Raw genomic sequence first — 20,797 nt, 5'->3', positions numbered from 1 at the left:
AGAACTCCAAAAAATCTGCTGCCTTGTGCAATACAATCAATCTTCATTGGGTAGTGAGGAATTTTGGGGCTGGACTTGGTTACGCTTGGTCTCCAGCCCTTTCCCTGTAAGTTTTAAAATTCCACCCATTTGGCAGCTTCTTGTTTACAGATGTCACTGAAAGAAGCAAAGCAGACAGGATGAATTCGTCAGAGCTCTCCCCAGTTCCGTCTCCTGTGCCTTCACCGCAAACCGTTAATTTGTCAGGTACTGTGACTGCCAGAAGTGGTACCGTGGCCTTTCTATTTCTACTCCATGATGACATGCATCCTCACCAATGAAACCATTACAGACCCTATCTCGTTCAAGACTGGGTTCAAGCAAAGATGTGCCATCACATCAACTCTCTTCTCCATTTTTCTCGCTGCAATGCTACATCTCACCTCCAGCAAACTACCCACAGGTGTGTAGATAATCTAGAGAACAGATGGGAAACTGTTCAAACTATGCCATCTTCAATCCAAAACCAAAATCACTTCAACCTCAGTTATTGAGCTTCAGGATGCAGATGATGTTTGCGTGTGCACTCACTCTAAAACTGAGCTCCAGATCATTGTCAACTCTTTCACCAAAGCATATGCGAAAATGGGTCTTTCACTAAACACTCAGAAAACAAAGGTCCTCTTCCAACCAGCTCGCACAGCACAACACCTGCCCCCGTCAAGCATTTTCAATGCTGAGATCCTGGAAAACGTGGACCAATTTCCATATCTTGGCAGCCTCCTCTCGGCAAAGGCAGACATAGAAGACAATGTTCATCATCACCTCTAATGCATCAGCTCAGCCCTTGACTGACTGAGGAAGAGAGTATTTGAGTAAATTTAAAGCAAAATACTGCAGATGCTGGAAATCTGAAATAAAAACAAGAAATGCTGGAAATACTCAGCAGGTCTGGCAGCATCTGTGGAGAGAGAAGCAGAGTTAACGTTTCAGGTCAGTGACCCTTGTTCAGAACTGGCAAATATTAGAAATGTAAAAGGTTTTAAGCAAGTAAAGCGGGGCTGGGGCAAGAGATAACAAAAGAGGTGTTAATAGGTCAAGGTCACGGAAAATAGCTGACCAGAAGATCATGGAGCAAAGGCAAACAGTATGTTAATGGTGTGCTGAAAGACAAAGTGTTAGTAAAGGGAGAGTGTTAATGGGCAGAAAACTGAACAGCCTGGCGCCATGCACAAACATGAAAAAGACAATGGGTAGGCTCAGTAGAAACAAACTAAACAAACTAAAATAAAATAAACAGAGAGTATTTGAGGATCAGGATCTCAAACTAAGATCATGGTTTACCAGGCAGCAGTGATCACTCCACTCCTACATGCTTCAGGGACTTGGACAACCTACAGCAGACACTTCAAAGCACTGGAGAAGTACCACCAGAGATATCTCCACAAGATCCTCCAAATCCGATGGCAAGAAAGGTGGTCCAACAGCAGCGTCCTCTCCCAAACCAACCTGCCCAGCATCAGGGCGTTAATCACCCAAAATGTTCACGTGTCTCAATCCAGACTCCCAAAGCAGTTGCTCAACTCAGAACTTGTTCGCGGCAGGAGATTCCCAGGAGGACAGTTGAAACACTTTAAAGATGTCCTCAAAGCATCCCTCAAGAGATCAAACATCCTCATCGATTTGTGGGAGTTCCTGGCTCATGATCAGCCTAGATGGAGAAATCTCATTCGGGAAGGCATCGTACACCTCGAGGGACTTTGTTGGGAACATGTGGAGGCGAAATCAAGTCATCAGAGTGAGTGCACAAACCTTCAAACTACTCATCTACCTGACCCTTCAAGCACTACTGCCCCTCAATGTGGCAGAGCCTGCAGATCCTGCATTGGACTTATCAGCCAACTCAGAACCCATAGAACCAGAGTGGAAGCAAGTCATCTTCAATCCTGAGGGACTGCATAAGAAGACTGGGGCTAATAAAATTGTTGTTAGCAAAGCAGCAAATTCAAAATTAGATGTCTTTTAAAAAAATAAGATCTTGGACAGGCCATGCTGATCCATTTACACTGTAGCAAGGGGCCATGCAATATCCCTCCATACCTCAATCCCATCCTCTGCAGCTTAGTTTCTCAAAAAATGACTTGGGCATCCATTCAAATTAATGCCTCTGACCCATGATTTGGGGTGCATTTCAAGGGCAGGCTGAAGGTCGACTCAGCTCTCAATCACCCACCCAAAAGCCCCTACTGAGGAATTGTTTCTTAACATTAATTACAAATCCAGTTAAAAGCTACCACCTCTACCTCAAATGGAACTCAGTGAAACAGCATGAGTTCAATATTATTAAGAATAATGAATAATTTGAATTTTTTTCCTGATCATGGCCAGTAATATTCATTTGGGAACTTGTTTCCATTTTTGTGTCCGAGGGGTTATTTTTCAGCTTTATGCTGCAGTGCACTTATTGCTTGTGATTTTCCAAGCAAGAGAAGCAAAATACGCCAACATGTCTGGTCCATGCTGCTAGGTGTGGGTGAAGTGGGCAGAGGAGGTTTTGTGGTAAGGCTCTCCATTGATGGCATGAGTTCAGAAAATTACCCTTCAGAATCCAAAGACTTGTCCTTTTTTTACCTATGCATCCATGATCTCTCTCTGTCTTGTTACGATCGGGTGAGAAGAGGTCAAAGGGCTCCCCTCATTTCCCTTTCCTTGTTTGACTACAACAGGTTTATTTCTTTTTTAAAGTGGATATACTTTTGAATTCAATAAGTGTTTAACTACTTATGCGCTATAATCATAAAAAGAACCAACCGGACAGGTTTACTTGAGATTTACAAAGAAATAGGCTAGTTTTATTGTACTTAAACCGAACTGAGTAAAATAATAAACCACAGTCCAACTTTCACGCACGCACGCATGCACGCACACATGCACACACAAACATACTCGAGATTCACACACACACAAACATAGGTTACAAAGTAGGAAAGGTTAAATTAGTCAGATTATAGAGTCCAAAGCAATATAAAGGGTATGCAGACTGTGGAGTTTTGTGACTCAGCTGGCCTCAGGCTGAATTTGGTATTCTTGAGGCTTCTGATTTGCAGATATGGACAGCTGATTCAGTGATTCTCCTGGAAACAGCAATGCAGATGATTTCCCTCATGGGGTCTCTGTCTACAGCAGTGATAGGCCAAGGTGGTTACGGCCAGCAGGCAAGGTTCAAAGCTTGCAAGGTGGACTGGAGCGAGAGAGAGGAAGGAGGGAACCCACTTGGTCTTCTCTTGTCCGTCTCTAGTTACTTGTCTGGTGGCTGCAGAGAAAACACCGGCTTAAGCACACAGATTGTCACATGACCATCACCCAGCGATTCAGCACGATGGTTACCATGTATTCCCTCTTGCAATTTAATCAGCCCATGTCTAGGAATTCCCTCCTCCTAACCAGGGTTCCATTGTTCAAGTGATTGGTTTGAATGGTTCGTCTCCACCAATTTTATGTCCTGGTGATAGCCTTAATATCATGCTAATGGGAGCAGGATCGGTAGTACATTCAGATTCTCCAAGTCATTGTTTTTGCTGGGACTGGGCAGACAACTCATCACTACCTCGATACATTGGAATATGGAGTATAGTGATGCAAATTGGAGGTGGCCATCTTAGCTGTTAGTAGAGTCACCTTTTATCTGTTTCTTCTTCTTTAAAAACTTAATTCAGGTTTCCAGCTGGTGGATTAAGAAATCATCATTCGACATAGCATGCTTTCATGACAATCCTACCTTTGCAACCTCCTCTAGCTCCATGGTTTAATGGCTACCCACTGGTCTTCAGAGAAGAAAGGTTCTCCCTAGTGCTCTGCCTAATATTTATTTCTCAATCTACATCACAACCTACTTCTGATGAAGGGTCACTGACCTGAAACGTTAACTCTGCTTCTCTCCCCACAGATACTGCCAGACCTGCTGAGTATTTCCAGCATTTCTTGTTTTTATTTCACAAAATTAGATTATTTGGTTATTTATCTTGTTACTGTTTGCGGATGTTTGCTGTGAGCAAATTGGTTCTGTGCTTCCTACAACAGTGACTGCACTACAAAAGTATTTAATTGGTTGTCAAGTGCTTTGGGGCATCCTGAGATTATGAAAGGCACTGGATAAATGCAAATCTTTGGGGGATTTTTCTGTTCATGTCCCCTCTCTCCAACATCAATGGCATAGCTGTCTACCATTTCAGCTCTACTCTCTGGAACTCTGCCCTTAAACCTTTTCCCCTTGCTTCCTCTCCTCAACCTTCTAAACTCTGCTGAAAGGCTACCTCTTAAATCACACCATTGATAATCTTCCCTGACTGTGCAGTGTCCACCTGTCCTCTTTCAAACACTTCGGACATTCATAGGAACACAGAAACATAGGAAATAGGAGCAGGAGTAGGCCATTCGGCTCCTCGATGCTGCTCCACCACTCAACCAGAGCATGGCTGATCTTCTACATCAATGCTATTTTCCCACACTATCCTTCTTCTTCTTCTTTGGCCTCCTTGTCTCGAGAGACAATGGGTAAGCGCCTGGAGGTGGTCAGTGGTTTGTGAAGCAATGCCTGGAGTGGCTATAAAGGCCAATTCTAGAGTGACAGACTCTTCCACAGGTGCTGCAGATAAAATTGGTTGTTGGGGCTTTACACAGTTGGCTCTCCCCTTGCGCTTCTGTCTTTTTTCCTGTCAACTGCTAAGTCTCGTCGACTCGCCACACTTTAGCCCCGTCTTTATGGCTGCCTGCCAGCTCTGGCGATTGCGGGCAACTGACTCCCACGACTTGTGATCAATGTCACAGGACTTCATGTCACATTTGCAGACGTCTTTAAAGCGGAGACATGGATGGCCGGTGGGTCTGATACCAGTGGCGAGCTCGTTGTACAATGTGTCCTTGGGGATCCTGCCATCTTCCATGCGGCTCACATGGCTAAGCCATCTCAAGCGCCGCGGGCTCAGTAGGGTGTATATGCTGGGGATGCTGGCCGCCTCGAGGACTTCTGCGTTGGAGATACGGTCCTGCCACCTGATGCCAAGGATTCTCCGGAGGCAGCGAAGATGGAATGAATTGAGACATCGCTCTTGGCTGACATACGTTGTCCAGGCCTCGCTGCCATAGAGCAAGGTACTGAGGACACAGGCTTGATACACTCGGACTTTTGTGTTCCGTGTCAGTGCGCTATTTTCCCACACTCTCTTGGCCAGTCTGGACATAGCAGTGGAAGCCTTTCCCATGCACTTATTGATTTCTACATCTAGAGACAGGTTACTGGTGATAGTTAAGCCTAGGTAGGTTAACTCTTGAACTTCCAGAGCATGGTCACCGATGTTGATGGATGGAGCATTTCTGATGTCCTGTCCCATGATGTTTGTTTTCTTGAGGCTGATGGTTAGGCCAAATTTGTTACAGGCAGCCGTAATCCTGTCGATGAGACTCTGCAGACACTCTTCAGTGTGAGATATTAATGCCGCATCGTCAGCAAAGAGGAGTTCCCTGATGAGGACTTTCTGTACTTTGGTCTTTGCTCTTAGACGGGCAAGGTGGAACAACCTGCCACCTGATCTTGTGTGGTGGAAATTTCCTTCTTCTGAAGACTTGAACGCATGTGAGAGCAGCAGGGAGAAGAAGATCCCAAACAGTGTAGGTGCGAGAACACAGCCCTGTTTCACACCACTCAGGATAGGAAAGGGCTCTGATGAGGAGCCACCATGTTGAATTGTGCCTTTCATATTGTCATGGAATGAGGTGATGATACTTAGTAGCTTTGGTGGACATCCGATCTTTTCTAGTAGTCTGAAGAGACCACATCTGCTAACGAGGTCAAAGGCTTTGGTGAGATCAATGAAAGCAACGTAGAGGGGCATCTGTTGTTCGCGGTATTTCTCCTGTAGTTGGCGAAGGGAGAACAGCATGTCAATGGTGGATCTCTCTGCTCGAAAGCCACAGGGTAGACACACTCAGCCAGCTTCTGGAGCCTGTTTAAAGTGACTCGAGCGAAGACTTTCCCCACTATGCTGAGCAGGGAGATTACACGGTATTTGTTGCAGTCACTGCGGTCACCCTTATTCTTATAGAGGATGATGATATTGGCATCGCACATGTCCTGTGGTACTGCTCCCTCGTCCCAGCACAGGCAAAGCAGTTCGTACAGTGCTGAAAGCATAGCAGGCTTGGCACTCTTGATTATTTCAGGGGTAATGCCGTCCTTCCCATGGGCTTTTCCGCTGGCTAGAGAATCAATGGCATCACTGAGTTCCGATTTTGTTGGCTGTATGTCAAGCTCATCCATGACTGGCAGAAACTGGGCTGCATTGAGGGCGGTCTCAGTGACAACATTCTCCCTGGAGTACAGTTCTAGGTAGTGCTCTACCCAGTGGTCCATTTGCTTGCATTGGTCAGTGATTGTGTCCCCTGATTTAGATTTGAGGGGCAGGAGGCGATCTTCCTGATGTTTGGTCCAAAAGCTCTCTTAATGCCATCATACATTCCTCTGATGTTTCCGGTGTCAGAGACCAGCTGAATATGACTGCAAAGGTGTTGCCAGTAGTCATTTGCGCAGCGCCTGGCTGTTCTTTGTGCAGCGCTTCTGGCTGCTTTAAGTGCTATGGATGTTAACTTGCTGGGTGCTTTCTTGTCGTTCAACAGTGTAATGCACTTAGCTTCTATGACAGGTTCCAGCTCTTCAAAGTGAGATTGAAACCAGTCTGCTTTCTGCTTCACACGTTTGCGATAGGTAGTCATTGCTGAGTCATAGATGGCATCTCTGATGTGGGCCAAGTTGGTCTCTGCATCCCCTGTGGGAGTGTTTTGAAGTGCTTTTTCAAGTGAATTTAGAAACTTATGTAATAGCTGTGGATAAGAAATTCTGCTAGTGTTGATGTGCGGGCGGCCCTTCTGCTTGGAGTGATGCAGCTTCTTTGGTTTGAGTCTAACCTTGCTGCATACCAGGGAGTGATCGGTGTCGCAGTCTGCACTGTGGAAGTTGCGTGTGATTTGAACGCTGTTTAAAGAGGCTCGCCTTGTGACAATGAGGTCCAGCTGGTGCCAACGACGTGATCTTGGGTGCCTCCAAGAAACCTGGTGACAGGGTTTAGTATGAAGGAACGAGTTGGTGATGCAGAGGTTGTGATAGGTACACAACTCAAGCAGTATGGCTGCAGGAACTGCTGGAAAGATGCCAAAGGTGACACATGACTGCCTTTGGGGTTCTGCTCCGGGTTTTCTGTTAGAGTTTACTCCATTAGCATTGATCTCTCCTGAGATGCCCACAAGGCAGTGGGGTTGTTAGGGCCCCTTCTCAGGGATGGGTGGATGCCGGTGGGAGGAGGTAGGGGGAAAGGGGTGAGTGGGGGAGAGGGTGCGAGAGGGAGCTGGGAAGGGAGCTGGGAAGGTGGCTGCAGGGGGGTAGGGGAGGGGATGCAGGTGAAGGGGGTGCGAGGGGAAGATGTTATGAGGGGGGAGTTGGGAAGGGGGTGCGAGGGGGTGGGGGGAAGGGGCTGTGAGGGGGTGAGGTGGGAGCGGGGGGAGGGCGGAGGGGGTGGAGGAAGTGGGTGCAGGTAATAAAACATTTCATCTGCTTCCACCATTGTCCTCTCGTGATCTGAATGCTGGTGGGGTACCTTCATTAGCTGGTTAGTAGTAATGCACTTCAGAAATGACCTCATCAGGATAATTGGGCTCTCGGTGAACCTGTTCGTTTCCATCTGCATCGTTTTCGTCAACAAGTGGATTGCGACGATGGCGAGTGGGCCGGCCAACAGCCTGCACGGCCTCCTGAATATCAGCATCCCCCAGGCTGATGCTGCGCTTGCGGTCGCCACCCAGCTGACGGTAGAACTCCTTTCCCGGCTCCCAGCAGTGACGGCGAAAGGATGACCGAGGCCGGAATGAAGCCCTGAGCCTCGACGACCGCTTCATGGGCACTCAGGCCGCCTCTCTCCCACGCTATCCACACATTTAATATCTAGAAATCTATTGATCTCTGTCTTGAATATACTCAATGACTGAACCTCCACAGCCGTCTGGGGTAGAGAATTCCAAAGATTCACCACCTTCTGAGTGAAGAACTTCCTCCTCATCTCAGTCCTAAATGCCTCCCTCTTATTCTGAGACTGTGCCCCCTGGTTCTAGCCATCCAGGTGAAATATCCTTTCCTGCATCTACCCTGTTGAGCCCTGTAAGAATTTTGTATGCTTCAATGAGAATGAACACCTTGAAGGTGTTATACAAAAATACAATGTGCTGTGTGTTAATATAAAGCAGCCTCCAAAATACTTGGCTTCCTCCAATGAGCCAAACACTTATTTCCCTTCAATAACTCTTCACTCTCTTATAAAGCCCAGGTCTTTCCAAGAGTGAAATACGACGTTTATACTTGGGGGAGTTTAGATTAGATTAGAGATACAGCACTGAAACAGGCCCTTCGGCCCACCGAGTCTGTGCCGACCATCAACCACTCATTTATACTAATCCTACACTAATCCCATATTCCTACCAAACATCCCCACCTGTCGCTATATTTCCCTACCACCTACCTATACTAGTGACAATTTATAATGGCCAATTCACCTATCAACCTGCAAGTCTTTTGGCTTGTGGGAGGAAACCGGAGCACCCGAGAAAACCCACGCAGACACAGGGAGAACTTGCAAACTCCACACAGGCAGTACCCGGAATCGAACTCGAGTCCCTGGAGCTGTGAGGCTGCAGTGCTAACCACTGCGCCACTGTGCCGCCCAGTTCTTCCAGCATTTCTCTCATACTCCAAAACAAGATAAAAGAAAAAAAACTATTACCTACCAGGCAATCCCTCTTTCATTCCTCTCTTTCTATCATCCTTCCCTCCTCACAATCTTTCATGTCACACTTTTATGGATACTATTCATTCTATCAATGATCCTTTCTTGCTTCTTTTGAGCTGAGAAAATGGCATCTGGCAGTTTCTCCCTCCTCACTGTGTTCAAATCAACCTTCATTATACTAGCACCTAATCTAACTAATTACTTCCTCGGTTCTTAAAACTGTGAAACACATTGGCCATTAGTGGCAGGGGTGGGCATTTAAAATTCAGTGGGAGGTGGCGGTGGCGGGGGGTGGGGGGGGGACATTCCAGACGCTTTCCTGTCCCCGCTGCAATTTTACGAGGGGCAGTGGTGGTGAGAAACGGCCTACCCACCCCAGGCCAATCAAGGCCCTTAAGTGGCCCATTAACTGCCACTTAAAGGCCTTCTCCCATCGCCGCTGGTATTTTATGGGCACCTTAGGCTGCACAGAAGGCCACCAGGTTGTGGGCTGGGGGGGGTGGGCCCTCCTGATCGGACACCCTGTGCCCCATGAAAGGCCACCCCCCCCCCGAAGCCCCAACCGCCCCCACTGAAATAAAGCTCCCAGTGGCGCTGCTGGGACTGAGAGCGGCCAAGTCCAATTAAGGGCCTGAGCCACATAAAATCCTGACATGGTTCCCAGGCCCGGCGGAGGCAGGCACGCCCCCAACTTATTGGCTGGTGGGCGGGCCACTCAATGTAATTTATCTCCCTTAATTCTGCAATCAAGTCCCACTCCACAGACTTGAGCACATAATATAGGCTGACACTTCAATGCAGGACTGAGGGAGCTCTGTATTGATATAGGTGCTGTCTTTCAGATGGTATGTTAAACCTAGGCCCTGTCTATCCTCTCAGATGGGCATAAAAGATCTCATAGCACTCTTTGAAGAAGAGCAGATGAGTGGTCCTAATGTGCTGGCCAATACTTATCCATCAACCAACGTCACCAAGACAAATTACCTGTAACAACAGTAACAAGACAACAACTTGCATTTAATGCAGTAAAATGTAATAAGGTACTTCACAGGTGCATTAAAATTTGTCACTGAGCCACATAAGAAGATATAAGAATGGAAGAGGTAAGTTTTAAGAAGTATTTTAAAAGTGGAAAACGAGGTAGAGAGGCAGAAAGGTTTAGGGAGGGATTTCCAGAGCCTTGAGCCTAGGCAGCTGACGGTGTGACCATTGATGGTAAAGCTGTTTAAAATTGAGGATGATCAAGAGGCCAGAATTAGAGGAGCACAGATGTCTTAGAGGGTTGTAGGGCAGGAGGAGTTTCACACCACAAAGTCCCGGAAACAGTAGTATAATAATGACACGCTCTATAAACCTGAACTTATCCAAAACTCTGCTGCCCATATTCTAACTCGTGCCAAGTCCCATTCACTCATCTCCCATGTGCTTTGGTGACCTACATTGGCTCCTGATCTAGCAACTCCTCAATTTTCAAATTCTCCCTAGGTCCCTGTGCTCCTCCAATTCTGGTTTCTTGTACATCCCCATTTCCTTTGCCCTGCCATTGAAATTGTTGCTTAACTGAGAGCCAATGTCTGTCAACGAACACAGGGGAGATAAATTAATGGGACTCTGTGCTAGTTATATTACAGACAACAGATGAATTCAAGTTTATGGAGGGTGTCATTATTATACTGTTGTTTCTGGGATCTAGCTGTGCATAACTTGGCTGCTGCACTTGCTTACATCATACCGGCGACTGCACTTCAAAAATGCTTCATTGGCTGTGAAGTGCTTTGAGAAGTCCTAAGGCTGTGAAAGGCGCAATATAGATGCAAGGTCTTTCTTTGTAATCAGAGAAATAGCTGACTAGCTTTGTTAATGTAATATCATCACTCAGCACGCAGGAGCTATAAACATACCAACTTGGCCAGCTCAGTTAGGCCATAATTTCCCTTGACCCACCAACAATTTAAGATTAATGCTATAAAGTTCCTTTAAGCTCAGATAACAAACCTTACTGAAAATTATGGCTTCACTATGTTTGATGCTAAAGATCTTCAATTTCCCTTGAAGGAATTGATAAATTGGGACATGCATATAATTCTTGTGCTGATCTTATCATGCCAATTGTTAGCTATGCCCATTTGAAGTAACTAGCCCCACAAAGTCGATACAGTTACAGCTTATTAACTGGCTGCATCCTGAGGTACTGACCTGTGAGAGACCCAGTGAAATGAGTTTTGTACTGAAAGTGCCAGAGGTGTGATTTTTGGTAAGTGACTTTAATGTTGGACTTTAAAACCACATCAAGCAGTTTGTGGGGAATTGCAGCTTTAATGTTGTCGACAGATGTTGATTTGGTGCATCCAAATACACTGTAACCAGCAACAGTAAGATTTAGTGAACATTGATGGAATGTGGCCTGAACTGGTGCCAGTTGTATAACAGAAGTACAGTTATGCATTGCCATTTTATAGTTCTCTCTGCTGCTTTGATCACTTTTTAAATCAACTCACCACGGTTTTTTTTACTGGGATCTCTGAAGTAATGGATATTTATTAGAAGCATGCCATACAAATTCAACTTTAAAATGGAAATTTATTATAAAATAACAGGAAGCTAGCTATAACTTAGAAATGATCAATTTATTTAATTTATCAGATTTCTGTAGTCAATTCAGTTGGTTGCCAATCTTAACAATTTGCCTAAAACCAAAATATTCCTTTCACCGTGGCAGTAGGCAGGTGTAAACAGCCCCATTTACCTTCTGTACCTTGGTAACTGGTCACTGCTTCCATTAGGCATACAGGCCCACTGATGTTCTGCCAGGCTGGCAATATGGAAATTCGGGACTGGGAGACTCTTCCCCTGGCCGTGGCCCCCTTTTATGATGGTGATCCTTTTTTGTAGCAGCCAGAGGCTCTGCAACCCCCACTCAGGCTCTCGGGAAACTGTCGGAAAAGGCTGGATCTGGTGAATCAGGGTCTCGGCCTAATTATCTGGCCTTCTGCCAGAATCCTATCAGAAGTAGGGTGGGAGTGTGCAGGAAGGGCTGTGGATTTTCAGCCCCGCCGAGTGACACCCTGTAAGATCTAGATGCTAAGTTTGACAACTGAAATATTAATCATTAAAATGTGGACGTGGAATCACCTATTGAGGAGCAAATAGATCAGTTTGATTAACAAATTGGAGTTCCTGGTGAGATAAAATAACTGCTGATAAAATGATTTTTATCTTTTAAGCTTTTTTTTCCTTCTTGTTTTAGGTGCGTCTATTGCCTGCATAGCTGGGTCCCAGCTGGCAGACACAGTATACCTCTGGTGCAGCTGGACCTGCTTGGCATCTCTCCATTTCTCCTCCCCTTCCTCCATAAAACATAAGAGGACATTCTCACTGGGAAACCTATTGTCCCAAAAAAATGGCATGGCCAGCACACTTGGCATAAAGTTTTCTGGTCAACCAGGTGGAAACAGGAATGAAACACACAACAAAAAGTATTAAAAATGTCTGAAGTAGCCACAAAATTCTGCCACAAATCATACTATAGGACTTTTTAAATGCAGTTCTATAAACAGCAAACCCCAGTGGCCCTAGACGCTCCATTTTATTTGGATGGGTAGATGACTGAGTGCTATTTCAGAGTAAACACCAAGGAATTGCATGAACATCTAAATAATGCTGTTGAAGTCTAACTTAAATAAACTGCAAATTGGCAGGCACCAGTACAAAATCTAACCAGAAAATTGGGTGGTTAGCTGTAGGTCTGTAAGAATGAGCCTAAAGGCAGCAATGGAGATGCTGGACTCCTATGTTCTCTAGCTGAGAACTGACATGACTTTTATGGTTGACAAGTTGCAGGGCTAGTCTTTGCTCAAACTCAAACTTGTGGCTGGAGTGGCATGATGTAAAAGACTTAGCACTGCACAGGCAAGACACGTGTCAAAATAAAGTCTGTGTCTGAATTAAGGTTTTGGAGAAAGCTGACAGTTTAATTAACTTCTGCAGTACTCACCTGAACTCAAGCTGGTTTCCAGAGTTCAGTTCTCTGCTGATAACATCAATAAGTGCAAACCAGCCTTGGCTGCTGCACTTGACATGAAAAGATGTAGGATATTCTGTGATACAGTTGAAACTCCGAATTCATAGGAGCAAACCACATCCTGCCAGCTGATGTTCAAATCAGCAGAGACTATATTCTTGGCTTAGTTGGTAGCACTCTTCCCCCAAGTCAGCTGGTTGTGGGTTTAAGTCCCATTCCATGAGACTTGAGCACATAATCTAGGCTGGCACTTCAGTGCAGTCCTAAGAGAGTGCTGCATTCTTGAACAAGAGCAAAATACTGCAGATGCTGGAAATCTGGAATAAAAACAGAAAATGCTGGAAGTATTCAGCAGATCTGGCAGCATGTGTGAAAGGAGAAACAGTTCTGACGACGATTCATCAACCTGAAACCTTAACTCTGTTTCTCTCTCCACAGATGCTGCCAGACCTGCTGCATTGTCATAGGTGCTCTCATTCAGATAGTAAATGGAAGCCCTGTGGATGTAAAAGATCCCACAGCACTATTCGAAATTCAAAGAAAAGCAGGGGAGTTCGCTCTGATGTTCTGACCAACATTTATCCCTCTAACAACATCTAAAACAGATTATCTGGTCATTTATTTTGTTGTCTTTTGTGGTGCCTTGTGAATTGTCTCCTGTGTTTCCTACAATACTATACTTCAAAAGTACTTCATTGGCTATAATGTGCTTTGGGGCTTCCCGAGCTTGTGAAAGATGCCGTATAAATTCATGTTTTTTTTCTTATACGACGCTAGAGGTGTGATGTAAATCATTGATTGGTCATCCTAGCAACTCCATACTCCACCACTAGGATCAAGGTTCCTGATCCATGAGGTATAACAATAAATTATTTACTTTCTTACAGTGTTTCCAGAAATAAAGCAATCACTTCCTTGCACCCCACAGTAAAATCAAGTAGTCCTTGAGGAACAGGTCTCATTAATCCTCAAAAGAGAAAAGACTGACATGTATAAAATTGATGACTCTGCCAACTGGCTCCGAACCTATCTCACTAAATGGTGGCAATTCATGCTGGTATGTGATTACTTGGATGCAAGCATCAATCCAGGGACTAAAAATTGGATATGGCCCGTTTGCGGGTGTGGGGATCGCGATGCGCAATTACCCCATGTCTGAAAGAATTGATGCAAAAGCACACAATATTATTTCAAGGGAGATAGTAACTGGAACGTTGTAATTTGTCTCAGTATCCTTGAGCTAGGGAGAGGGAGTATTGGCTGAGACTCCCATTCTTGATGCCTGTTAAGTGACTCCTGCTGGAAATTGCATTCCTGTGCCTGCTGGAGGACAGAATTGGTCTCAGTTGTGATGTCTTCTTCTACAGTGGAATAACTTGCTAACTTTCATTATCTAGCAGTAAACATAGTGAGGTAATGGAAGTCCACTGGTACCCATTGAACCACACCCCAACAAGAGTCAGCACATTCAGGAGAAGAAGGAAAGAATTGGCAACAGGAATTGTCAGTTGGGTTTACATGCTATGGGAGGCACTATTTTAGACTTATTGATGTCAGCCATTACTTCTTCAGCAGACTTTGTCAGCACCCTTTTGGCATTGACATAGTTGTCATCCCTTATGTCGGAGTTTTTTTTTAGCAAACCCCCAAAGAGTCGACATATGTTGACAAAATGTTGATGCATGTAAATAGCAGCACAAGGCTTCGAGACACAGCATTTTCAAATACTTCAGTATATTTGTCAAAATCATACAAAAAAATAAGTTAAAATCCAAAGGAATTACTGAATCTGACCTGATCTGACCCAAACTGGGCCACTTGGGTCATGGTGGGACCTCCCGAAGAGAGATAATGCAACCTAATATACAGATTGCAGAACTATATGAATCTACTGATTCTGACTGATTCTGCAGTGAAGAATCATTTGGTTGAGCACCATTTCAGCAAACTGTTATTTCCATTCAGCATAAAATTTTTACTGCCCCTACATGACCAAGAATTTTGTTTTCAGTTGCATTAGTTACGATATTTATGGAGAAGATAAATAATTCTCAGTAACGTTATAATCCAAAAATAGATTACCAACTGTATTGAATGGCAACACAATTCACTTTATTTTTAGGTCAAACAGCCATTCCTAATTCCATATATTGCTTCATAGCCAATTATCACTAACAAGACTAAAGTTTACTCTAATTATTAAACATTAAGGGAAAACAGGATGAGTTGAGTCATGATATTTACGTTGAAAGAAAATGTTTTCTTTAATTTTCTATTTTGTTATGGAGCACTTGTCCTTGTATAATCTGTTGTCTCTACTGAAGCCAAAATCTCTGTGCTATTTAATACAAAGCTATAGATAAAGGAACCAGAATCACAAACCCATACAGGGTCTGCATTAGCATTGTAGAGCACTCTTGCTGCATTGACACTTAAAGTCAATACACTCCAAGTAGACTGTTTTTCTCCCATGGCACCATTAAACTAGAAGTTTCCTGTCTCCTTCATCTTATTTGAAGTCATTTGGAAATGAAAGATTAACCCTTGACCAAGACAGTTATCTTTGTCTTAGTTTACAGATTGTTATTTGCTAACACAAACATGTCTGGTTGGAATCACCCTATCAAGGTTCCGGATGCAAGAAACTTCTCCTAAACCTATAACTGACTACTGCCCCTGACATCATGAGGGACAATATTGTTTCATCTAAGAGTAGCTGTTGGCATCGAGTGAAAATTATTCAAGAAGCAGATTGTAACCCTACCACAAAGAGCAAAAGCAAAACCCCTTTTCCCAGCCATGGTTATAAAGTTTGATTTTTGGCTCCTCAGTCTTATTAAAGAGAACTGTGTTGGCTGTCCAGATGACTCAGGGGATAAATGCATTGCGTGGCATGGTATTCAGTCAACTGGATTGGAAAGGTTCCAGGCTCAATCACTGACCTGTGCTATGTTAGCTTATCTCAGCTGGATTGGTGATGAGGTTCTTCTACTGATATCAACATCCCACCAGCGACAGGAAAAATCAGCCAGGTTCAAAATTCTAATTGTTACTTGTTTACCCCTGCTGGGAATTGCAGGTATGGCCATCAGCCGAGGGTAGGATCAGGCTCAGCTATGATGTCTCCAGTGTCAGACTACTGGTGTACATAAAATGTTATTGGTGTTCTTGACACACTTGTCCTTTATTTAATAATCTTAAACTGGTATTAGGAGATGCTCTTGGGCCAATTCTATGATGTGTGGGGAATTGTGGGAGACACCTACAATTTGCTCGTATGTCATCCTGAGGGAATCCACTTGGAGCGTAAACTAGGAAGTGCAAAATTTTCCGTGCTGTCATAAAATTGTCCCTTTTGTGTAAAAGCTCCCCCCAAGCATAACATGAAGCACAAGAAGGACACTCAATTAAGTCACTGAAGTCACATCCTTTGGGTTGACCCCAGGCTTATGATACATAATAATGGGTGATTCAGCACTCCCAGTGGGGACGCAATGCCCACATGAAGAGTATCTTGGGAAATGGCAGATGGAAAATTATGGGCTACACAGTTCTCCACTGTGAGTGCTGGTTCATGGAATCACCCCAGTATAGCATCTCAGCTCAATAATTCAACAGATTTACACTTGCATTTCTACCAAAAATTGTTTGTACTACCTGCCTAGTAGAAAATCTAACCCAATGACATATAGGATACCTCAGAGTCTGCCACATATTACGAGACTGCATTAAGGAACCAAGAGATCATAAGCTGCAAGAGTAAAGCTGATCCATGTGACCCAACCCCACAATATATTACTGCCTTGGAAAGTGTTCCAGGGTGTGTTATTTTTGAGATATATTAAAAAGCTTTCTGTGCATTCTTCTAGCTTACTAAATATTTATTTCCATTGTCTCATTTTTATAACTTCTCAGGTGTCAGCTTTTTCATTATAATTTCCATTGTCCACATTAATAATGGGAGCTGCCTATGGAATCCTTTAATTGCACTCTCCAATCTGCAGTGGCATTGCAATGCTGTAGTTTTGAGTATCTCAGCTCCTCAGCCTTTACTGCAAAGAGACTGCTGGCAGCAAAATTGGGCTCCGTAGCACGACTGGTTTTGGTGCCACAGGGGCCCGTGAGGGCTAAAAATGGTGGAAGATCCACTTTCAACCACTTGTGGCGCGACATGCATCGATCGACATGATTTGAAGGGCATGCTTGGATGGGCGTGCCGTGCCTGCGCTGCAAAGCATACAATATGGGTAGACCATGACATCAGTCAGCATCTAACACTGATTTGGTGCCTGGCCTGCCATTTCGGACTTTGCAGGTCCTGATAACGCCCTCTTGGAAACACGCACAGGGACCCCCCTCCCACCACCCCACTCCCGACAGACACTATTTAACAGCATCAGCACAGGACTTTCAGGTGAGGTGCTTTTGACTTTATTTTGCTGCTGCAGATTTAGTGGAAGTACTGTGAACTGTATTGTCGGAGGGGCTCACACAAGTTGCTGGAGTCAGAAGAGAATGGTGCTAGACCTTTGCAAGGAGTTGAGTGGAGTTTGAAGGCCTCTGAGCAGAAAGCCTGCCCTCACCTGTGAGGGCTATAGTTGCAGACCCTCTTGGGCTGCAACATGACAGTGAGATGCAGCACCAGCAGCAGAGAGCAGAAGCTGTGCATAGAGGAAGAAGGAAGACTCACAACAGAAGATCAAACCTGTTGTGGGATGACCTTAAGAGCAGACCATCTTAAGAAACTGTAAGTGAAGATCACTAGAGGAAGTTATGTCACATCACACATGACCAGGGAGTTGCAGGTGCAGCCTGGCAGAGTGAGATGTGTTTAGATATGGCCCCTTAGTAACTATACATATATATATGTTCTAATTAAGTTAGAATAAAAACCTACATTTGCTTTAGATATTACTTGTTGTCCTGTGAATCTTATAATAGTTCACATACCAGAGGAACAAGTAATATTACAATACCCATCCAAGATTTTCAGAGAGCACTTCTCCTAATTCCACCTCAGCCAGGAGCAGTATTCGTGGCAAACATGATTCACCAAGTAAGTAGCCACTGAACTGTGCCACCTCCTTGAATTGGATCTGAGCTGGAGAACAGGATGAGTACGGTGCTGCCAATGGTTGTCAGGGCGGCACAGTGGTGCAGTGCTTAGCACAGCAACCTCACAGCTCCAGCGACCCGGGTTCAATTCTGGGTGCTGCCTGTGTGGAGTTTGCAAGTTCCCCCTGTGTCTGCGTGGGTTTCCTCCGGGTGCTCCGGTTTCCTCCCACATGCCAAAGACTTGCTGGTTGATAGGTTAATTGGCCATTATAAATTGCCCCTAGTATAGGTAGGTGGTAGGGAAATATAGGGACAGGTGGGGATGTGGTAGGAATATGGAATTAGTGTAGGATTAGTATAAATGGGTGGTTGATGGTTGGCACAGACTCGGTGGGCCGAAGGGCCTGTTTCAGTGCTGTATCACGAAACTAAAACTAAAAGGTCACTGTTGCCCTCAATTCCATTCCTCAGAATCCTACCCAGCTGGAGTCAGTGACATTGCCAATATTTCTCAAATTTGCCATGCATTGCTGCAACAGGAAGGCCCTGTATACAGGGAGAAGGCGCTCCATTGTAGCAGAGGAAGTGTGGGCATGTGGCTTTATCAGGGTAGCGGGATTCAAGGGTGAGGCTGCAAGATCCAGAGACTACACGCATTTGGCTCTGCATGCACCACATCTTAACTGGGAGATGTACTACCACTGCAAAGGGTTCCACTCCCTTAAAATGCAGTTGGCTTGAGACCACACGTAGCATATTGTTGATGAATGCCGCTATCCTGGCAGCAGGCATGATATTATATCCTGCGCCAGTCAGCCATTCATGCCATCTTTGAACCGCCACATTGAAACAAAGGGTGGCTGAATGGTGTCAAGGGCTACCAGCTGACCATGACTCCCCTCTACCACCTAACCACATGTAGACAGCGCTCGTACAATGAGAGCCATGCTGCAACCAGGAACATTATGGAACAAACCATTGGCATTTTAAAATAATGGCTCTGCTGCCAGAACTGCTGTGGGGAGCCCTCCAATACCTGCTGGACTGGTTCTTGTGTTTTGTGGTGGTCTGCTGTGTTCTGGCTATCATGAGAGTGCAGTCCATGTCACCAGGCCTTTGGTGAGCACCTCGGGAGGAGGAAGAGAAAGAGGAGGAGGAGGAAGGGAGCAGGTATCCAGGACATCAGTGCTTCAAACAGGCTGTCCATGAGAAGCTCATCAGACGCCCTTTCCCCTGAACACATGTCCACATCACCATTGTTCTACAATTCCCCACATTTCAATCCCGCTGCTAAGATCCATCACAGCGTTCTCTTGATCAATGTGATATGAAAGACATCACAAAAAGCCATTCAATAACAACTTATTCAGAAACACTTCAAACAAAATCCATACAAAATGGAACTATTAATCCTTGTGCTTTCCCTTAGTGCCTGCATTGCGAGTGCCTTTGCCTGTCCTAGCGCTCCTACGCAGTGTGACTCAAGTGGCTGTAGCATGGCTGTTGACTTTCAGTGGAGGAGATTGCAGTTGGCCTTGAAGGAAGCTCTCAAACAGCTCTGCCTCTTGAGTGCCCAGCTTCGACTGCACCACCTCAACATGGGCGACAATGTCTGGGCTGACTGGCTGAGAGACATCAGTGGGGCACTGGTGGAGTGGCAGTGATGGGAGCAAGAATGCTATCATCCTGAGAGAAGGCAACAGGTTCATGTACCACGGAGCCATTGCTACTATCCTGGGCAGGGCCTCAGCAATCCTCTTAATCTGCTGGAGAACAGATTATGGAGTGCTGTGAGAGCCTGAAAGCCCTTTTGAACAGTGGTATCCACAGCCATGATGGCAGCAGTCTGAATCTGTATGGCAACAAGCTGGGCATGCAAGGCAACAACAATAACAACAACAAATTGCATTTATATAGTGACTTCAAAGTAATAAAATGCCCCAAAGTGCTTCACAGGAGCAGTATAAAACAAAATTTGACATCGAGCCACATAAAGCAATATTAGAGCAAATGGCCAAAAGCTTGGTCAAAAATGTAAGTTTTAAAGAGTGCCTTAAAGGAGGAAAGAAAAGTAGAGGTGGAGAGGTGTAGGGAGGAAATTCCAGAGCTAAGGGCCTAGGCAGATGAAGGCACAGCCACCAATGCTGGAGCAATTAAAATCAGGGATGCTCAAGAGCTCAGAATTAGAGGAGTGCAAATATCTCAGAGGATTGTGGGTGTTACGACCAGGTGAGAAAGGAGTCTAGGGGTTCGCTTTCAGCCTTTGCCTGGTTTTACAGTAACAGGGTTTAATTTTTAAAACACCGTGTTTTTAGCTCCCCCTCAGTGAATCCTTGTTCTCTGATCTCCAATTGTAAGGCAAAGAAATCCATCAGACAGGTTTTCATAGATTTCGACAAGAGTGGTGTAAGTTTATTAACCTTAAAACTCTAATTTGGTTAAAACTACTTCGAATATGTGATGCGACCACGTTAGCCTGCATACACGATAAACACACATACAGATAGAGACAGTAAAGGAGAAAGAATAAAGGGGAAAAGTTTGAAGCAATAGCTGGAGTTCATTTACTGTCCTTTGAGTTTGATGTAGAGTCTTTGATTGCAGTTAAATCATGCCATTTCATCGGGGCCCAGTGCAATCCATTTGGGTTAATTGGATCAGGGCACAGTTCCATTGTGTCTCCAGGCAACTGTCTCCCAGCCACTGCTGTTATCTCATTTAACAAGTCATCTGTTCAGTCCATCAACAGTTTAAAATTAATGTTCATATGACAAAATTAATATGCTTCATTCTTGGCAGGTGGGATCTTTATAACAGTGGGTCTAGAGGAGATTACAGAGATAGGGAGGGGTGAGGCCATGGAGGGATTAGAAAAGGATGAGGATTTTAAAATCAAGGCTTTGCTTAACCAGGA

The sequence above is a fragment of the Heterodontus francisci genome, chromosome 3, assembly GCF_036365525.1.
Source record: "Heterodontus francisci isolate sHetFra1 chromosome 3, sHetFra1.hap1, whole genome shotgun sequence".
NCBI classification, from domain to species: domain Eukaryota; kingdom Metazoa; phylum Chordata; class Chondrichthyes; order Heterodontiformes; family Heterodontidae; genus Heterodontus; species Heterodontus francisci.
Note: the sequence above shows the minus strand (reverse complement) of the source record.